At 39.1% G+C, this 21,891-nt stretch overlaps 1 protein-coding gene across 1 annotated transcript in view; it reads left to right on the top strand.

Moving 5' to 3' along the window:
- The window catches only part of dlp (glypican dally-like), a 90,350-nt gene that overhangs the window by 37,079 nt on the left and 31,380 nt on the right, over positions 1–21,891 (top strand). The window lies entirely within an intron of this gene.

Consider the following 21,891-nt stretch of genomic DNA (forward strand, 5'->3'; position numbering starts at 1 on the left):
ATGGAGAGAGCCCCGAGACGGCGGACCACACAGAGAGCCACGATTCTAATTTCATTTTATATTTCAATTTAATTTTTATTCTCTAAATTCTACACTGTTCTTCTAATAATTATTCTTCTAATATATGAAACTCGTTCGTTGAAAAATTATATATTTAACTTTAGCACCCAGGCTCCGCCGTTGAAGGGTTAAAATCGTCCAGTCGATTCGAGATGGTTTTCCATAATTCATTCGTAGCTAACGGATAACATCGATGGTATTCATTTGTAAAACGTTCGATTGCGGGGAAGCTCGCAATAAAGGTCGTATTGTTGGAACATTAAAAGAAGGATCACGTCTGTAAACTTTGAGGATGCCTCTTCGTTTCTTTGCCAGCGAGCCGTCATTTGCGATTCGACCAGTTCCCGTGGTACTTCAATTCTCGACGATTAACGATGAATTCGACGTCGACTCGTGCAGACGACGTAAAAAAAAAAAAAAAAAAAAAAGAAGAAGAAGAAAATAAAGTCGCAGAGGTAGACAAAATATTTGCCGGGTATGAAAAGGAAGCGAAGGATTTTCGAGGCTCTGCTCCTTCGGATTCTTTTTTTCTTTCTTTCTTTTTTATATTTGCTTACTTTCTCACGTAGACTTCCTTCTCTCGTTATCCTCTCCCATTATATTCTCTTCTCCTCTACTTTTCTCTCTCCGTCAGCCTGCTATCAGACACTCGTCTGCGCTTTAATTACTCCTCGAAGCTCCTTTCTCTTGCGTTTCTCGAGATTAACGACGATCTCCTCGATTGCGAGCCATGAAAAGAATCCAGGAACACGGAGAGAGGCCGGTTTTACTCCAGCGTCGCGCGTCTCTCGTTTTCGATCGAATCGCGACAATGGACGAGCAAGGGAGAAAGGAGAAAGAAATTTGGTAAAGTTTCAATAACGTTAAAAACGACGGCTGTCCTGGCGAAGCCACTTTTGCACGACAATGCCTGGACGAAGGAAGAAAAGAAAGGAAGGAAGGAACACTCGCGGCGGTTCATTATGGAGACTGTTCGCGAAAGTAATGCCTCCGAGGGATCGTTTCCACTCCAACTTCCGGTTACACTCGATGATTATGACCGGATGATCCTTTTGGGATATTCAAATTTTATCTTTTTTGATCTGACGAGTTACTGCGTTGCGATCTTGAAACTTTGATCCTTTTTTTAGGGGAAACTATTGGTGGGAAATAGGATTTTGGATGGAGCGGAGCAGGTCTAGAGAAATTTAGAATCTTAGAATCTTAGATCCTTAGAATTTCAGAATCTTAGAATTTTAGAATCTCAGATTTTTAGAATTCCAAAATTTCAGAATCTCAGAATTTTAGAATGTCAGAATTTCAGAATTCCAAAAGTTTAGAATCTCAGAATTTTAGAATTCCAAAATTTTAGAATCTCAGAATTCCACACTTTTAGAATTCCAAAAGCTTAGAATCTCAGAATTTTAGAATCTTAGAATTTTAGAATTCCAAAATTTTAGAATCTCAGAATTCCACAATTTTAGAATTCCAAAAGTTTAGAATCTTAGAATTTTAGAATTTTAGAATCTCAGAATTTTAGAATTCCAAAATCATAGAATCTCTGAATCTTAGAATTCCAAAATTTTAGAATCTCAGAATTCTAGAATTCCAAAATTATAGAATCTCAGAATTTTAGAATCTTATAATTTTTGAATTTTTGAACCTAAGGATAGAGGGACATGCCTGCCTTGTTATATTAAACTAATTATATTAATGTTTGAAACGTGTGAATTACTAATTAGCCTTATTAACAAAATTTCACTTTGTCGCTTCTGAAGGATGAAACGATTTTCTGTGGTATTTCTCAAGATCATTCCCATTCAAGTATTTCGCGGTTGTGCAAGCGGCTTGAAAGGAACGTTAATGGCACAAGTTGAAATAATATGTTAGTTCTTGTGGAGGGGAAGAAATAAAACGTTTGCTGCTCGAACTGGTTGTATGTTTTACATGTTAAGGTTGCACACCGGCTGTACGTTCTAGTACGATATATTATCAAGTTATTAACGAGTATGGTGTAACACGTTCTCGTGGCCGCGAACCTGTTTCTCATAAATGAGCATAGTCTCAGGATCAAGCTGGTGTGTACACAAGGAATTATCAAGCACGCCGGAGGAATAGTTAATTTTTCAGTAGAAGAGTTAGCGAGCATCCGGTAAATCGCTTCACGAACACCCACGTGGCAGGAAAGTTGAAATTATTTCCAGGTTCGTTTCCACTTCAGATTGAACATCTCTATTCCGAACATTTCAAAGCAACTTCACAATTATTTGTAGAAAAGTTTGAACAATATTTTAATTAAATTTATACATACCGAGTACCACTAATAATTTATACTCCAATATTTTTTAATGATTCTATTTAATTATTCTATTCTGTTGCAATTTATCATTTTCCCCACGACAGAAGTGATTTTCTGAAAAAAGATCATCAATTTACTGTCAAGTGAAAAGGCGTAACTCTTTTTTACGACACCCATGGTAAAGAAAACGTAAGAGGGATGTTTGCTCGAAACACGTTCGTTCACACGGAATCGTGATTCAACAGAGGCAGGGCTAGAAAATTACGCACACTTAACTAGCCCCGCCAACCGAACTTGCTCTTTGCTAACTACTCTTCGTTCTACATCCTCTCTTTGTCCGTCGGTGGTCGTTTCGCTGGTTGACACGTGTTGGCTCGATGGGTGTGAACCACAGCACGTGTCTTTCTTCCGATCGTCGTCTTCCTTTTACAATCAGCTGCAATTGCTCATCGCAAATGCGATGTCCCGAGGAATTGATCCATTAAATTCATACGTGTTTTTCAAAAATTTTCATTATTTTACATATTATTATCCATTATTTTTATTATTATTATTTCCATATTATTATCAAATTTCTAAATTTCCAAATTCTCAAATTCCCGCATTCCTAAGTTTGCATGTTTCCAAATTGCTAAATTGCCAAATTTTCAAATTCCCACATACCCCAATTCCAAAATTCCTGAGTTTGCAAGTACCCAAATTGCTAAATTCCCTAATTCCAAAATTCCTAAGTTTGCAAGTTCCCAAATTGCTAAATTTCAAAATTCCAAAATTCTCAAATGCCTACATTCCCTAATTCCAAAATTCCTAAGTTTGCAAGTTCCCAAATTGCCAAATTACCAAATTTCCAAATTCTCAAATTCTCAAATTCCCACATTCGTTAATTCCAAAATTCCTAAGTTTGCAAGTACCTAGATTGCCAAATTTTTAAATTCCCTAATTCCAAAATTCCTAATTTTGCAAGTTTCCAAATTGCCAAATTGCCAAATTTCCAAATTCTCAAATTCCCACATTCCTTAATTAAAAAATTCCTATGTTTGCAAATTCATACGTGTTTCTCAAAAATTTCAATTATTTTATTTTTCTTATATCCCTAGCTACACACCACTGGTAAAAAATACCCTTTTCATAGTGATTGTTGCGTTTCATCTAAGAAAAGGGGTGTTCTCTTTCAGTGAATACGATTTGTTGTTTCAGGGTGTATCAAACCTCCGGTTTTACGATGGTCGTTAACGAAGAAAATTGTGGCGGTGACGATAAAACACCATGGTCGCACTATTTTCATCCCGTTCCTTCGTTTCCACATTCTACTCAGAAAAAATCTCAAATCCTTTTACAATTTATTTGCTAATCACGCTACTGAAACAGTTAATAAGATTAGGAATTGTCGCGGTATCAAAGCAAGGATTATCGATTCTGTTGGAATTGCGATTATCCACTATGGAATGTCCCGATTGTTTGTTAATTAGCGGGGGCGGAAGCAACGCGTGCGGTTAACAGATTACACAGGTAGGCAAGGGACCAGGGTGGACGCGCGCGAGCTCATAACCGGCTAACGAGTCTGATGCTTTCTCAAAGCGATTGATTTGCTTTAAAAGCGCGGACGCGTTCCATTTCTATGGATCAACGAGCGTATTATCGGCTGTCGAAAACGCGGCGCGTACATTTTCCCGGGAAACGCAAATCGATAGCGTTTGAAGTGGATGAAAGCCAAACCCGTCCCTTCCCGTTGCTACATTTCGCTGTGCATTTAGAATCGACTGACTGTCCAATCTGTCGCATTGATTGCTGATAAACTTCATTTTAAACCGATATCTCGAAGATTGCGCTCGTACAATGGGTGATCAAATTATTAGAGCCATGGTATGAAAAATCGGTTTACATTATGTAACTTTTAATCAATAATTTTCCACTATTAATATACAAAAGAATACTTATAAAAATAAATAAATACATTTATTGCACCTTTTGCTGCAATTACTGCCTCAATTCTTTTCGGTGTACTTTCGATTTTAAGCAATTCATTTTGATTGATTTATTTCTAGCCCATACTTCTATCAAACGTTCAATCAATTGACATTTATTACTAATAACAAATATTTCCACAAATGAGCCATGGTATGAAAAATCGGTTTTTTGTGTTTTTTCATTGTGTAACTTTTAATCAATAATTCTCCACTATTAATATACAAAAGAATACTTATAAAAATAAATAAATACATTTATTGCACCTTTTGCTGCAATTACTGCCTCAATTCTTTTCGGTATACTTTCGATTTTAACCAATTCATTTTGATTACTTTATTTCTAGTCCATACTTCTATCAAATGTTTAATTAATTGATATTTATCACTAATAATAAATATTTCCACAAATTTTCGATGGGGTTCAGGTGCAAAGAATTTCTAAGCCAATCAAGAACTTTCACTCATCATAATTTTACAAGCATCAATACATCATAAAAAAAATAATAAAAACTCTATTTAACTCGGTTTTCATTAAAAAATTAATAAAATCATCAATTTATGCAAGTGGCTCTAGTAGTTTCACCCACTATTATTTGACGATCATCCATTTTATGTTAAGAATATCAACGAAGCGTTTATACAGTCATTTTGCTTAAGCATTCAGCTTTAATTCGATATACAATAAGTGTTATTTCATTACACTTTTATGAAATCGTATCGACGAAATATTCTCGCGTGAAATGGTTTCCGTCAAACAGCATCGTCCCCGATTCGCTATCACCCTCGGTAATTATTCTTCAGTCAGTCAGTGGGAGTGCGAAGAATGCTCATAAAAGTCTCTGCCATTGATAAATCAGTTTCCGTCATGTCTGCGGGCCCCTCCTCGGTCTTTCACTGCGGCGTAAATCTCGAGTATTTATACCGAGCAGGACGTTCGGCTGCACGTGCGTCTCCGCCCTCGGTCGCGTGTTACCCGCACGCTTATTTCTTGTACAGCTAGCGAATTTTGCCGATAACACCGCGCACAGGGATACGGAGTCCCCGTTGGGGATCCCCTTTTGTTTTGACTGAACGCCAGCAGACCGTGATCCCTGGCTTTCCCTTCGGCTCCCTACGGCCACTCCGGTTTATCCGGTAAACGCGTGTTCCTCGGCATTTGATCAGCAGCCGGTTGCAATGTCCTCGAGCGGAAGGAGAATAAGCCGAGGTTAGGGCAACGCTTGATTCGTTAGACGAGATCACGTCCAAGGGTTAACCGTTCCCGCTTTATCGCTCCGCCGTTCGTGATTCTTTTACGAGTAGACTCTGTTAATGTCGGTGAAAAATTTTTTTGGACTGCTCTTGGAATCTCGCAATTTCATTGGAAACAAATTTCTGGAGATTTTAAGATTAGACTCGGTTAATATCGGTGGAAAATTTTTTTGGACTCTTGGAATCTCGCAATTTCATTGGAAACAAAATTCGGGAGATTTTATGATTAGACTCTGTTAATATCGGTGGAACATTTTTTTGGACTCTTGGAATCTCGCAATTTCATTGGAAACAAAATTCTGGAGATTTTACGATTAGACTCTGGTAATATCGGTGGAAAATTTTTTCAGACTGCTCTTGGAATCTCGCAATTTCATTGGAAACAAAATTCTGGAGATTTTACGATTAGACTCTGGTAATATCGGTGGAAAATTTTTTCGGACTGCTCTTGGAATCTCGCAATTTCATTGGAAACAAAATTCTGGAGATTTTACGATTAGACTCTGGTAATATCGGTGGAAAATTTTTTCGGACTCTTGGAATCTCGCAATTTCATTAGAAGAAAATTCTCGAGATTCTCCTCGGTCCTTTTCCCTTTTACCAGGTTCTATTATTCCCGGAGGGAGTATAGGAGGTGTAACGTTAACAGGATTAACGAGATTAACGATAGAGAAACGGGGACGGAAAGCAAAAGCTTGTTAAAGGTAAAGGCGCGGGCGTTGAAAGTGATACGAATGGCACGTTTTTACCTCGGCTCGATGAGAATTAATGGCCTGAATGCGGCGAATCTGCTGAATATCTTTTATCCGAGCCACCGTTTGACCCTCGAAAATTGCCAACTGTTATTCGGTGGAAACCGGCTAAAAGGGGAAATTGTTCGACTTTCGTTCGCGAATTAGACGTACGTTTTGTTCGTTCCACGTGGTGAGGTTTAACGAGGCGTCGCGTCGTGTCGTGTCGAATTATTCGGATGTGTGCCGAGCAAGGGAATTCGAGTGCTGCTACTCGAAACAGTGGCGGGGATCGGGTTCCTTTGTTGCGTGAAATCGTTCGTAGGAACGAGACATATCGATCGCGAATTGAAATGCTTTCTACCCTGTGGATGTTGTGTCTGAACCGGTAACGCGAGAACCAGTGATAACGCCGGGTGATAGCTTCATTCTTTTTCGCTTAATTGAAACGTTGAAACAGTACGAGATATGGTCAAGGCACGTTTTGATAAGAATTAATCCTCTGTTAACCCTTTGAACGGAGGAGCCTAGGTCAATCGTATGAAATATAAGATTAAATTAAAATTCGGGCTCTCTCCATGGTCCGCCGTCCGAGCGGTAGCCTATACTTAACACATTGAACGCCACAGTGAAATTGGGCGTTTTTTGTGGGACGTATTTAAGCTCTAATTACTAAGAATAGTAATAATTAAATTTCAAATTTCAAGCTGTCTATTTTCCATTTCACATTATTTGTACTATAGTAATATTACTTGAAATAATGTTTTTCTATTGTTTGTTCTAATTATTCATGCTAAGAATAGTAATAATTAAATTTCAAATTTCAAGCTTTCTATTTGCCATTTCACATTATTTATTGTATAGCAATATTATTTGAAATAATGTTTTTCTATTGTTTGCTTCTAATTATTATAAATTGCGAAGTCGTTGAATAATAATTTTTAAAGAAACAGTGTAAAATTTAAAAAATGAAAATGATACGAAATTAAGGCTCTCTCCATGGTCCGCCATCGGAAGATACACCAAATTTTTCAATTTGAACATTGAAAAGCTGGAAAATTTGTTTGAATAAATCTTGAGTATATGTTGATTGCTTGTAATTGCTGAATTCTCTCATGTCGCAAGCTTCTTTTTTCGTCTGCATATCGCGTTAACTGCAGATGGAAAAAGAGCATCGTGAATCAACGACGCCAGGCGTGATATTTGTTCGGACAAAAAAGGAGCGGCCCTCGATAAGAATCTCCTAACTCCAGTAGTCTGACTTTTTGCGAACACTGCTTGACGTTTCGTGCGAACGCCGCTGCTACTTGCTCGCTTTTCTTCGGCAAACCAAGCAATTTCGAGCAGCCACTCCTCCTTAAGTACTTCTAAGTGCTTGCTACTTTCAGAAGAGAAAAAAAGATCATTAACGTTCTTTCGTATAAATCGAGAAATCTGAATGAAAATTTTAAAAGGAATATATAAAGTTGCGTTCTTCTTTGAATTTGAACATTTTTCAATGCAAAGTCTGCGGTTCAGGTTTGAAACGCGGAGCTTGGCCAGGTTAATATCCACCGTGGAAGGACCAGCGAGGATAAGGATCAGCCCGCAGGATATAATTTCCCGCGAAACGGACAACGTGTTCCGGAGCTCGGCCGATTCCGTTTTTAAACCGTATCTGCGAAGCTAACGTGACGGGATCCCTGAGAAAGGAACGCGCCGTGCCTCTCGGACCTAGCTGACTCCTTTTATCTTTTATCTTCAAAGCGTTGCTCCTCTCACGACTGGAAGATAAAGAAGCGAAAGCGTTTTTACGACAGATCAGCATCGACTAGTTTTTCACCACTCTTCTGGGTAGATTAATTAATTATAATCGGGTTATTTTATCGTGGGTAATCGGTAATTGTTCGAATTTTGAATTTGGAAATTTACCAATTTTCCAGCTTTCGAATTTGGAAATTTGGAAACTTAAAAATTTGGGAAATTGCAAATGTAGAAATTTTGGAAATTTGGAGCGGGGAAAATGGGGAAATTTGGAAAATTGAAAATATGGAAATATTAAATTTTCAAATTTTCCACCTTTCGAATTTGGAAATGTAGGAGTTTAGAAACTTGGAAATTTGGGAAATTGGAAATGTAGGAGTTTAGAAACTTGGAAATTTGGGAAATTGGAAATGTAGAAATTACGTAAATTTGGGGCGTGGAAAATTGGGGAATTTGGAGAATTGAAAATGTGAAAATATTAAATTTTCAAATTTTCCAGGTTCCAAATTTAGGAAAATCTAGCACAGGATATTTGAAAAATTAAATACCCTTAAATTATTCCCACTCAACTGAATTACACCGGTAGAAATAGCTATATCTAGCCCAACAGAAGAAAGTATGAATTATAAACGATACTAAACATTTACCTGCTAAATTTGTCTGGCTGATCTGCTGCCTCTCGCAGCAATTTAAGCATAATTCTGCAAGGAAGTCAATGCTCGAACAATTCAATTACAAAGACACGGTAGGAAAATTTAAACGAAGACGTATCGAGTCGTTTCAATGGAACGGAAGTCCTCGAAATAAGCAAACGAATTCAAACGCACTACGTCTATGGTCATTCATTCTATATCCTTTTTACTTTCAGACACCTATTCAACCCCCCGTTTCACGTATTTTCCACGTTTAACCGAGCGGAACGCAATAAAATGTGGCCAGAATTGTTTTCGTTCCCGTCTAGACTCCGTTTGTCTTTCAAAACGTTACCAAGAACTGGAGAACATCGAACGCAAGGAAAATTAGCTGTTCAAAAAATGGTGTCACGCAACTATAGACAGAATAAAAGACTCGATAAAGATTTCTCAAGCTCCACGAAAGAGGCTCGCGTGTTCGAACATTATTTCGTGGCTGAATCGAAACCTGATTTCCGATCGATGCATGATCCAGCTCTTCATAAAAAGAATTTTTCGTTTTTCCATTCCCATTGTTGCAGACCCATAATCACTGTAATTTCGTTCGAATAGACATTCTCCATGGAACGATTTCAAACTCTATGGTTAAATTTCGTAGAAAATTTGTTGGTTTACAAATTGTATACGTGTAAATACGCAACGGCTCCTTTATAATCCCATTTCCATGGTTCAACGAGGTTCCTTCCTCGCAATTGGATTACCAGACGGGTTAACACAGTAGCGTTTAACCTATCCCCTCTGCAACACATGTCTCGTTAACAATAATACCGCTGTGTTTCTATTAGCATGAATTTTTATTTTTCTTGTCAAACTTATGCAAAAATATTTTACAAAAGTTTCCCTTCCCACATTCGATTCGCATTAACGAGGGGAACTACCCAAGTGTTACACTTATTTATTAATGAAACTTTGCCACCTTGTAGAGCTCGTCGAGCTGAACATGCCTATACCTCATTTTGGGGGCAGAGGGCTAATTGTTTAAAAGATATTAACAATTTAAGTTAGTTACTATGTACTTAGATTAGTATGACAAACTCACAAGTACGAATGATGAGCTTCGTGGTCAAACATATAACTGGTAATCTAAAGGTCGGCAGTTCGAATCCTATTGGCCTCAATTTTTTTTTTTTTTTTTAAGATTATTTGTCTCTTTTTTAATAATTATTACAGCTGTGCTATAATCATTGCATTTATTAATAATTAATTAAATATCTTTTAATCAATTAGCCGTCTGCTCCCAAATTTGGCAATTTGGTAATTTGGGAACTTGCAAACTTAGGAATTTTAGAATTCGGGAATATGAGAATTTGGAAATTTAGAAATTTGGCAATTTGGTAATTTGGGAACTTGCAAACTTAGGAATTTTAGAATTAGGGAATATGAGAATTTGGAAATTTAGAAATTTGGCAATTTGGCAATTTGGAAACTTGCAAACTTAGGAATTTTAGAATTAGGGAATATGGGAATTTAAGAATTTGGAAATTTAGAAATTTGGCAATTTGGGAACTTGCAGACTTAGGAATTTTTGAATTAGGGAATATGGGAATTTGAGAATTTTGAAATTTGGGGGCAGTGTTCAGCTCGACGAGCTCTACAAGATGGCAAAGTTTCATTAATAAGTGAGCGTAACACTTGGATAGTTTCCCCCGTAAGATCAGCAGAAGAGGAAAGAAAAATAGTTGGAAGTTTCAATTTTCCTTACGATTCAAAATCAGGATTCATATAAACGCAAGACTAGTCTTGCTTGAAAATGTTCAGCCAATAGCGACGAGTATATACGTCTAGGCAATCGTCGAAGTAACTGAAAAATCGTGCACGCATCGTCGAGCAGAAACGTCGTGCCATTGTGGCAGACGTTGCAACCCCGTCTAGCTACTAATGTATTTTCATTGTCGGGATTCTTCTTGACGGAGCCGGCTGCGTCGAGTAAACTTTCCACCACAAAAGACGAGGATAAACGCACAGAGAACTCTCGGCATCGTCCTCCTCGTCGTCGTCGTCGTCTGTTCGCGGTTCCATCGGCGAAAAGTTGCCAGATAAAGGGGGTGGTTCTCGCGCCAGTCACACCGACATTGTTACATAAATAAACACGACTCTCGTCCAGACGTCGGGGTTTATCGGCTCGCTTCTATTCGCCAAACTAACACACAGACCACCATCACGAACAGAGTCCTGTCGTTTTCTCGAGCCTCGAGATCGTTTCCTGTTTTCACTTCCGGAACAACGTTGAAACGCTTCAGCCTCGTACAGAGCATTCGATTAAACTTTCTGTTTAAGCTGCGTTAGGGATTCTGTCGGTGTGCGACAATCACCAACACTCTGATTAGTTTTCTAATAAACGTTTCTGCTTTTGCGATCGCGACAAGTAGGTTGGTGCATTGTGCACTCGATGCAATTGCTGTGTGTAATTTTTTCATTTCCAAATTTCCAAGTTCCCAAATTCTCAAATTCCCACATTCCCCAATTCCAAAATTCTTAAGTTTCCAAGTTCCCAAATTGCCAAATTGCCAAATTTCTAAATTTCCAAATTTTCAAATTCCCACATTCCCCAATTCCAAAATTCTCAAATTTGCAAGTTCCCAAATTACCAAATTCCCACATTCCCTAATTCCAAAATTCCTAAGTTTGCAAGTTCCCAAAATGCCAAATTGCCAAATTTCTAAATTTCCCAGTTCTCAAATTTTTAAATTCCAAAATTTCCAAACGTGGAACCTAGAAAGTGTGAAACTTTCTAAGAAAAAAAGCGGAAGAATGAAAGGCTTAACTTTACAAAATAACACTCTTATGCAAACGCAAACGGATCTTACCGGTAAGACAAGTGGAACGGTTTGCTCGAGCTGTTAAATGATTATAAAAGCATCGGAAAGGAGTGAAGGAGGCGAGTAATCGCAGGAACAGATTGTTCATAGCGAGTAAGAGGGAATCGTGGGGCGTTAAATCGCTTACTTATTCATACAGCAATGTTTCGCACGCGGTTGAACGCGGATTACAGTACTTGAAACGAGCGATCACGAGCTAGAAAACGCGAGGAACTGATCGCAATCACTGACATTCGAATCCGACACCTTTCCACTTCGTTTCCTACTTTCTGCTTGGCGGAACAGCAGAACCGATAGACTCATTCCGATCGATCAGCCTCCATCTAAATTGAGTTTCTCTTTCATAATCGAATCTATGGTTTAATCGCGGTCCGACCAGGCAAACGTAATTTCCTGCGTAAAGGGGTTGGTTTAGAACTTTTGGCGAGCTATAATTTACATTTATAATTTTCAGAACTTCAATATTTCAAATTTCAATTAAAATATTTCAAGCTCCTTAATTTCTAAAACCACCCTTCTTTTTTAGGGCCATCCTAAAAACCTAGATTTTAGGGACAAAATAGAGGTGTATATAAGCAAAGCTTTCACACGCGATACAACCTCGCCCACTTTCCACGAAAAAAGAAAAATCACCGTTCTACTTTCATCCTCCAAGCTGGCTATTGTCTCCGAAGTTGAGCTACGGATGATCGAGCATCGCATCGAAATATACAGATAGGTCTCGATTAGTGCGAGTATTAAATCCCAGAAATTGTTCGCATTATTTGAATTCGTACTATTCGAATACTTGAAATACAGGTGTATTCCTATATTTCCTATATTTCAAGTATTCGAATAACGCAAACAATTTCTGGGATTTATTACTCCCACTAATCGAGACCTACCAAGAAGGAAAATTTTTTACTCCGACAAACTTAATTGACCCAGGGCGAAAGAATACTCGAACCTCTATAAAATCCAAACTTACCCCGAAGAATAGAGGAGAAAAAGTTTCGCAGGTGGGAAATTGTGAGGGGAGAAATTTGGAAAATTGAAAATGTGGAGATATTAAATTTTAAAATTTTCCAGCTTTCGAATTTGGAAATTTAGGTGTTTGGAAACTTGAAAATTTGGGAAATTGGAAATGTAGAAATTTGGGGAATTTGAAGCGTGGAAAATTGGGAAATTGTCAGAGAGGAAATTTGGAAAATTGAAAATGTGGAAATATTAAATTTTCAAATTTTCCAACTTTCGAATTTGGAAATTTAGGAGTTTAGAAACTTGAAAATGTAGAAATTTTGGAAATTTGGAGCGTGGAAAATTGGGAAATTGAAAGCGTGGAAATTTGAAAAATTGAAAATGTGAAAATATTAAATTTTCAAATTTAGGAAAATCTAACACAGGAACAATTTCTGGGATTTATTACTCGCACTAATCGAGTCCTACCAAGTAGGAAAATCTTTTAAACGGACAAATTTGATTAACCCAGGGCGAAAGAATGCTCGAACCCCTATAAAATCTAAACTTACCCCGAAGAATAAAGGAGAGAAAGTTTCGCAGGTGGAGGAAATTTTCAGTCTGGTTTCCCTTTCGACCAGCTTGTAGCAGGTTTGCAGCGCGGCAGGTACAGATGGTCGAAAGCTGAAAAGTGGTGTAAAGGGAAGGGAAAGGTACATAAGGTCAAGGGGTTGCGGCAAGTGGTTGGTGAGGTTGTCGAGTGTCGGTCGATTCAACCGCGAAGCCCTTTTCGTCTCCTTCTTTCAGCATTTCCTTTTTACCCTTTTCTTTCTTCCTGCCCTTTTCCTTCTCTTTTCCTTCTCTATTCCTTAAGTATTTTTATCCTTTTCACTCGAGCCACCGGCTAACTCCTTGGCCCTGCTGATTTTATCTATCCGTTGGGCTTTCTGGGTCAAGTGTGCGGGCCACGCTTCAGGGATTTTATAAATATTAAATCGCACGTGGAAAGGTTTTGATGCCCGTGCTAGGTTCGTGGCTTATTTTTTTTCATTCTTTATGGCTCGTTAACTGTTTGAGTTAGGTCCTTTGGATGGATAAGCTGCCACTGTTGAAAATATACCGTCATAAGTATTTCCTGTATCTCGTTTGTCCATCTTTCGTTCGTTTTAACAGAAATTAATTTGATGGATCAATGAGGCAACCAGTGGAGGTCAAGAAGGTTCAGTAAACCTTCTGTTTTTCTTTTCAGGAATATTTTCAAAAATTTCAAGAATAAAAAGTTCCAATCAAACGTTGCAATCTTGTTCTCAGGAAATTGTTCGATCGCAGTTGGAAAAAGGAAACCACAGCACTTGGTTTCTTGTTTCTCTTTCAAAGGGAAAGCTTCTTCGGAAAGCTCCCTGTTTCAAGTTTCGTTCGAGTAACCAATATATCCCGGCTCGGTCAAAATTAAACGACGAATTCTTATTATTCGAAGGGGATGCCTCGGATTCCTCTCGTTTCCTCGTTCGACGACTTTGACGTGAAGTAGAAATTCGCGAATTCCTTCGGCAACTAATTTCAATTACCCGACGTCGAACAATCGAAGCTTCTCTTTATCCCTGATCCAGCATTTCGTCCGCGTCTTCGGATTCCATTGACCCGACGGCATTCCTGCATAATTTCTTCCAGAAGCCAGTTTCGCCGGGGTAGAGCGTGTCGCTTTCGATTCGAGTCTCGTTTGCCAAAAAAGGGATATCTTAATTCTTTCACCAGCTGCCCACTCTCGTTTGCATATCTATTTTTTACCATTTTTTTTCTCCTCGTCGATTCATAAAATTCCCCCTCTCGTTTCGCTAACTCTGATTAAAAGAAGGGATTATAATAATTATTACATTAAAATATTAAAAAATAAAGTTTGCAGTTAAACAAAGTTTGCAGGTAAAAAAGGGACGAAGTGTAAGGTAGTCGTTGAAGGCAGCACGTGGGCCGTTGGCCGGCTAACGATTCGCAACGCGTGGGAATTTATTTGACAAATTTATTTGACGTCCGGTATTCGTTGCATTCCACAGGATCGAATTAACGGGCGAGGCTGAAGTTTCACGGCAATTCGAACCAGCCTTAAGAGAGAATCGCGTTAGCGTTAGAATTATCCTGAAATTTATTAGCGATAACTCAGGGAGCTCTCGACTGGTGTTATCAGTCGAGAAAAGTTGCAAGATATTTCATAATTTCATCTGGGACTATTATATTAAATTTTCACTTGAAATTATAATACAACATATTTTGGTAATTCCCTAAAATGTAATTAAGATGTTCAAAATTTAATCACTTTTTCTTCTTTTTTTTTCAATAGCAAGAATAAAGAAATGCGAGGAGAGGGTTAAATCCATAAAATATTGGTAATTTTGGTAATTCTCTAAAATATAATTTGGACTGTTAAAAATTTAATCACTTTTTCTTCTTTTTTTTTCAATAACAAGAATAAAGAAATGCGAGAAGGAGCGGGTTAAATCCTTAAAATACTGGTAATTTTGGTAATTCTCTAAAATATAATTAAGACTGTCCAAAATTTAATCACAAATTTTAATTCTTTTTTTTCGATAACAAGAAGAGGGAGAGGGTTAAATTCATAAAATATTGGTAATTTTGGTAATTCTCTAAAATATAATTAAGACTGTTCAAAATTTAATCACTTTTTCTTCTTTTTTTTTCAATAGCAAGAATAAAGAAATGCGAGGAGAGGGTTAAATCCATAAAATATTGGTAATTTTGGTAATTCTCTAAAACATAATTAGGACTGTTCAAAATTTAATCACTTTTTCTTCTTTTTTTTTCAATAACAGAAATAAAGAAACGCGAGAGGGAGAGGGTTAAATCCAAGAGACAGAAAGTTTCAACGGGGTGGAAATAAAGGGAAGAGATAACGTTTCTTTTCTTCGAAGGATTCGTGATCTTCCAGGTCGCTTTGTATCGCGGCAAAGCTCGCTCGCGATTCGTTGTCGCGTTATTATTTTTACCTTTGACGCACTCAGATTGGTTCCACGAGGAGAGCCGACACCTTTTCACCCTTTGCACGTCTTTTCCTCTACCCTTTTCTCTCCGCTTCCGTCTTTGTTTCAACCTCGCTCTTGTATTCATCACCCTCGCGTACGAAACGAGTTACTCGTCGCGTTTCCTCGAGTAGGAACATTGTTTGACGGCTGAGACACGCAGCCCCCATCGGCGGCTGCTACATCGATATTTTAAACGAGTCGACTCACCTCGAGGGTGTCTTTCAATTGCTTCGTTTCGATATTAACCCTTTGCACCCTCTGCTTCTCTTTGAAACTATTTAAATAAAAGTTTCAAGGGGATGCTCTAATCGAATTAATTTCTTTGAAAAAAACTTAAACTTAAAGATAATTAATATATTTTTTAATTTCGAAATTCGAACGATAGATAAAAAGTTTGAAGGAATCCCCTGATGGTGTGAAAAAATGCCTCCATTTTTCATCGGTTAACAAGGAACAGCCAAGTCGACTAATATCGCGTAGGTGTCGTAAATTTAATGGCCACATGTAAACTGAACTTACAAGAGAAACAGTCTTCGCTTTTCCCACCCCACGATCATTATTCTTCGACGTGGAGACGTTTAACGTATCAAAAGGGGCGAGTGTCGTGTGTCTCTGGTCGTAAGTTTTTTCTTCTAACACCGATAACCCCTGTTGGCATACATAAATATTACTATACGAATAAATTCCTCTGAAAATTCAATTATCCCCGTCGCCACGATCCCTCTCTTCTTTTATATCACCAACGATTTCACGTACACGCGGTCAAGGTAATTAAATTGCAGAAGGAAAGGCGAGAGGAGAAATAAAATCACAGTTGTAAAAAAGCAGAAAAAAATTTATTCGAAAAATTCAGTTGTTTGTTTTACAACAAACATATAGTGGTAATTAAATTGCTAAGGCAATTTAAAGAGAAACGAAATCGTAGACAATTTCATTAGCAGACTCTCTTTTTCGAACCCCGAACCTTCGAAATTGTATAAAATTTCTAGTTGCCGACGAGGAGGAATGAAAAATAAAAAAAGAAATGAAAAAAAGGATTTACCAAGCCAGTAATAACCACGAGTGCTCTGGCAAAAGATTTAAATGCGGTACCTTCTGGTGCGCTTCGACGCGGCTGCACGCATCGCATCGTTCCTACGGTCACCGATGGCCCTCTGTCTCTCCTCTCTCTCTCTCTCTCTCTCTCCTCGTCCTCTCCCAGTGAGTTGCTTCTTTTCGATTCTCCCAGTTCATGGGCCTGTTCTTGGTGGCAGGGCCGACTAGCGATGGCCTCAACACGCTTCCACTCCTTGGAGATATTTCTCCCTCGGGATCGATGGTTTTTCTAAAATCTCCCGAAGTGTCGAATAACTTTGGTGATCGATCGTGTTTTCATACAACGCTGGCGCCCTTTTATCGTTTCCCAGATTATCGGAGATTTAACGCCTTCGAAATTTCAATCTTATCTGAACTTCGTGTCGAGATTTCTTTTTTTTTTTTCAATTTTTTCCCAACACCAGTTTCCATTATTCGTTAAAATATTCCTGTCGTTGCTGGAAATTTATTTCTATCTTCAAATATTAATATTACCAATGGGGAAAAAAAATCTGGTGACTCCGGAGATGATGGAAGATTTCGCGGGGGATGATGCCCATCACTACCGACTGCACTCGTGGCGGTCAGGTATGCGAGACTTGCAGACGAAAAAAATCAACCGGGATGAAATAAGAAAAGACAAAAAGAATGCAGGGACGCGCGCGGCGAAGGGAGCGAGACGGAGCGAAGGGTCGGATGGTACGATCGACGAGGATAAAGATAGAAAAGGGTGGGTGGGCGATGCGGGAAAGGGTGGAAAAAGGAAGGAGCCGCATCGGTGATGCGCGAGGAACGAAACGAGCGAGAAAAAGAGAGGTGGAATCGGGATGAAAGTAGCCTAACCTGAACGACCCATCGAGTCTAAACAATCGGACGATCGCCCTTCGAAATATCTCCGGCTGCTGGGAACACGTTTATGCGTGTCCGTTCGTCCTACCTGTTCCTCGACTGTTTGCTCGAACGGGCTACTTGTTTGCCGGACTTTCATAAAATTCTTTCTTCCCGCCCGGATGACGTTCACGGTAGTCATCCTCTTTTATGACACGCGTGACCACCTTCCTTTTTGCTCGATCCTCTCTTTACACGGGGATTAGGACTTCAACTGGTCTGAGAGAAATTGAATGAAATCGCTGGAAGTAGACTCTCGTTGTATCGCCGCGGTTGGTGTTGCAGGAAGGGAAAATTTGTCAATTTTGGAGAACTTTGAGAATTCAATTCCGTTCGTCTAAACAATTTCAAATCGATGGAATAAGAATTGATAAGAAACACGGGTTTTCGAATGAAATAATAGCGACGGTGCCGTTGGTAATCGGGATGGAAAACAAGGAGACGGTGGTGGTTTTCGCGGAGAGTCAGCCTCGGCGAACCGGCTACGAATTGCACTCGAGTTTACACGTGGCTACGGTGTAAACGCCGCTGCTGGGAGTTTAATTTGAAGCTGAGAACGCCAGGCCGGATCGGGGTAAACCCGCTGGAAAACCGCAGCATCCAGCGGCTGGATACTCGAAATCCTTCTGCGGACGGCTACCAAGTTTTCCTCCGTTCGTTACAACCTACCCAAGGATTTACTACCGAAGAATAATTTCATTCTGTCCTTTTCAATAATACGAGAGACGCGAAATAAAATCTGAAAAAATGGAGAGAAAAAATGGAACTAGCCCCTGACGGGATTTGAACTCGAGCTACTCGCAGTTCATCGAACCTACTTTACCCGTTTCCCTAACACAGCTACCAGAAAATGTATTTACTAATTTAATATTTAAGGAAATCAGAGAATTAAAATATTAAATATGGGCCAAAAATGGGTCAACTTATTTTTCATCAAGATTCACCAGAAAAGGCTGGTGAAATCAAAACTGATGATTCATCAGCTGTGAGCCCTCCTTGTCAGTGTTCAAAGCAGGTGGTATCTAACGATACTAATTCGAGAGTGAGAAGTCGTAAAAATGGCACGTGAAATAGAGAGACGCAATCTGTCACAGGATTTACACGCAAGCCGACCAAACAGCCGTCCAAATAACGTCACAGAACGACGTCTCTTTAATTGATTTCATTCTGGAGGGCCTTCCAGTCGAGGCTCGAACCAATTGACAGGGTCAAGCGGTGGTACTCGTCATCTACACGAAATGCCATCGACGATGATGCTTTGATATTTTTTTTCGCCCCATTCATGACACTCGCCTGGCAATTCTCCTCGCTTCATATACGAGAGATGATCGTCAGGATAATTTTTTGCAAATTTTCTTCACGGGAAACGTAATGATCCCTCTGTCCCATAATAATTATTAGCAAGTGAATATTTAATTGGGAATTATGTTGTAGCGAAAAATTGCGAAGCCTTCAATCAAAATCAATGTTTCATGATATCTGTCATTTGTTTTCACACATTTTTCAATTTTTAGGGTAACCTAATTATTAACCGACTTCGAAAAAGGAGGAGGTTACTCTATATTCTTTTTTTCAAATTTCATTCGCTGATCGAAATCAATTGTTTTATTTCAGTTGAATATCAACCCATTGTAAAAGTAAGATGAAAAAAAGAGTTTTCAAGCAAAGATCGAGTTGCGATTGTCCAGTTCTTGCCAGTTTAAAATGCAGTAACGAAATTATTGAAAAATCGAGAAACTATCTGAACACTCAAAATAAAAATTAGGAGTAATATTTATAATTTATTATTATGAGACAAATTAAATTCATCAACTGCTACTATTATTATGGGACAGAGGGAGTATTATTTTAATTATTAATCTATGATCGAAAGTTCGTTAGGAAGTTAGAAAGGATTCTATTCGATAATGTAAAATGTCCTCTCGAAGACGGAGGAACTTTTAAAAGATGCGAAGAAAGCTTGCCCCGACTTCCGCTCACCTGTGCAAGGTTGAGCACCATCCCGATGGAGCCGAACTCTCCCACGCGTCTACCTCTGCTGCCTCTTTCTCATCCATTCTCTCCTCTCCTCGTTCTCTTCCTTTCTTCTGCTAATGCGTTCCTCTCCAGAAACAACCGTTCGTCTCCGTTCAACTCTCGCGTTTCTCGTCCCTCTTTCGCTCCGTGGTATGCTTTGAAACGTGCCGCCTCGAGCTGGCTCCGTCCCGCGGGCTCCTCGAACAGCTGATTCGCGAAAGGGGTCAACTACCCCGAAATCTTGCCGCCTCCTCCCTCCCTTTAATATCCTCTGCGCCAGCACGATAACGCCGTCGTTCGAATAATTTAGCGGTATCTGGCCTTCGCTAACGTTCTCTCGAACACGTTCGAATTGCCCGACCCGGCGCGGTTCGCGTTTATTAACGCGAAAACCGCTCCGGGCAGAGAGCGCGTGTGATCGCTGGCAATATCATTTTCCCTTCTCTTATCAGAATCCTCCAGCTCGAAGACCGTGCGAATTTTTCTAAACTCCAGATTCGTGGAATTTTTCTCCAATTGGAAAACATTGAAAATTAAGAATCATTATCGACGAATGAAATGATCGCGAAAGGGTTGAGAACCAGCGTAACCAGCGGTGCGACTTGCAGAAGCCGTAACTGCTCCTTATCCGCGATCTACAAGTTACAAAATACATTAGTCCACCATAAGTAGAAACGTTGGCCGATCTCCAAACACCGTGCAACCTTCCAGGTTGCCAAGTGTGCCCTGTACAGGCTGATTCATATCGAACCTCGGATCGATCGAACAAAGTGTACATTCGAATGAATTGCTCGGCTCTGTCCCGGCCTTTATACGGACAGCGTTAAAATCCATTGAATGTCAAACGCGCGGTGAATAGAGAAAAGAGCGGGACAAACGTTGGTAGTCGAAACGTTCTCTAAAAGGTAATTTTCAAGGAACTAGGAAACGCGTGGGTGGGAAAGATGCGAACGGATACACGACCGTTTCAATGGGATCAGTCCGCGAATTTCTCCATTTCTGCCCACGCGATGCAACGTTAGAGGCTTCAACGATCTAATGGAATTAAAGTGACCTTTTGTTCCCGGCGACCTTTCGAGTATATCTCTCTAAGTCGTTTTACCCTGTACGCGTTTTAACATCGTGCGCTAACTTAATTCGAGGCATAAACCACCATTAAACCGCGCCATTACCGGCCTCTTGTAACACCGCGGCGGACATTTTTCCGCGACGAATCTGAATTCCTCGTTCGAACGTGACCCGCAACTTTGCTTTCTCGTTTATCGCAACGTGCGTGACGTTATTCGTTGTGCAATTACTTGAAAGTTTATCATTTTTGTCGAGTTGTTTTTTGCAATCAGGTCGGGAGACAGGGAGGGTTCCCCATCCGTCCTAATAAAAATTATCTTAGGCAACATGAATGTAACTATTCGAAGATTTCAGTGGGGAGCAGGAAAATTTTCAAAAAACTTGCTAGCAGAGTAATTGGAGTAGGAAAATTTAGGAAACAGGTTGGAGAGTTTATCATTTTTGCCGAAGATACTCGCGTTCCTCGATGTCGACCCAGCGCGGACCAGGGAGAGAGCCCTCTAATTATTAAGTATCGAAAATACGTTAGTTTTCTCGAATAAGAAATTGAGAATAAAACGTGATACGAATCACGGATCGAAGCTGTCTCGAAGATGTGAAAGAGGGAGGAATAGCGACGAAGAAAAGGACAGGGTAGGATTCTAAAGAAAGAAGAAAAGAAACGATGGCGTGAAGTGGTGATCGAGTGGCGCCAGCCAACAGCAACCTTTCTTTTTCTTATTTCCTATATAACAACATTGACTTCCTCTCGTCTTGGTAAAGCGAAGAACAGTAATGAAGGGTTTATGTAGCCTGTTTTATCATACTTTATATTATTTCAAATTGATATACCATAGGTGCTATTTTGTGATGCAGATTTTATGCGTTACAAAATTGCTCACAGTTTACTTTAACTGGTAATTATTCATTTTTTGTTAAAAATTTCGATGGTGCATTTGTATAGTTATTATCCTTAAAGTTTGAGCTTTAAATTGACGCGCTATAAATTGTAATCTGTGATACTTTTATGTGATGAAATCTTGCCAGATTCTATGCGTTTCAAAATTGCTCACAGTGTACTTTAACTGGTAATTATTCATTTTTCGGTAAAAATATCGATGGTGCATTTATATAGTTATTTTCCGTAAAGTTTGAGCTTTAAATTGACGCGCTATAAATTGTAATCTGTGATACTTTTATGTGATGAAATCTTGTTAGACCGTATACGTTTCATGATTTTACGATTAAAACGTAGCCACTCGTTTGATTTACATTGATAGCGAGGTTAGGCTTAATAGACGAAAGAAGAATCGTCGTGTACAGTGGGTAGATAATTATATGGCAGTCTGTCGGG

Source organism: Osmia lignaria, chromosome 9, assembly GCF_051020975.1.
Source record: "Osmia lignaria lignaria isolate PbOS001 chromosome 9, iyOsmLign1, whole genome shotgun sequence".
NCBI classification, from domain to species: Eukaryota; Metazoa; Arthropoda; class Insecta; order Hymenoptera; family Megachilidae; genus Osmia; species Osmia lignaria.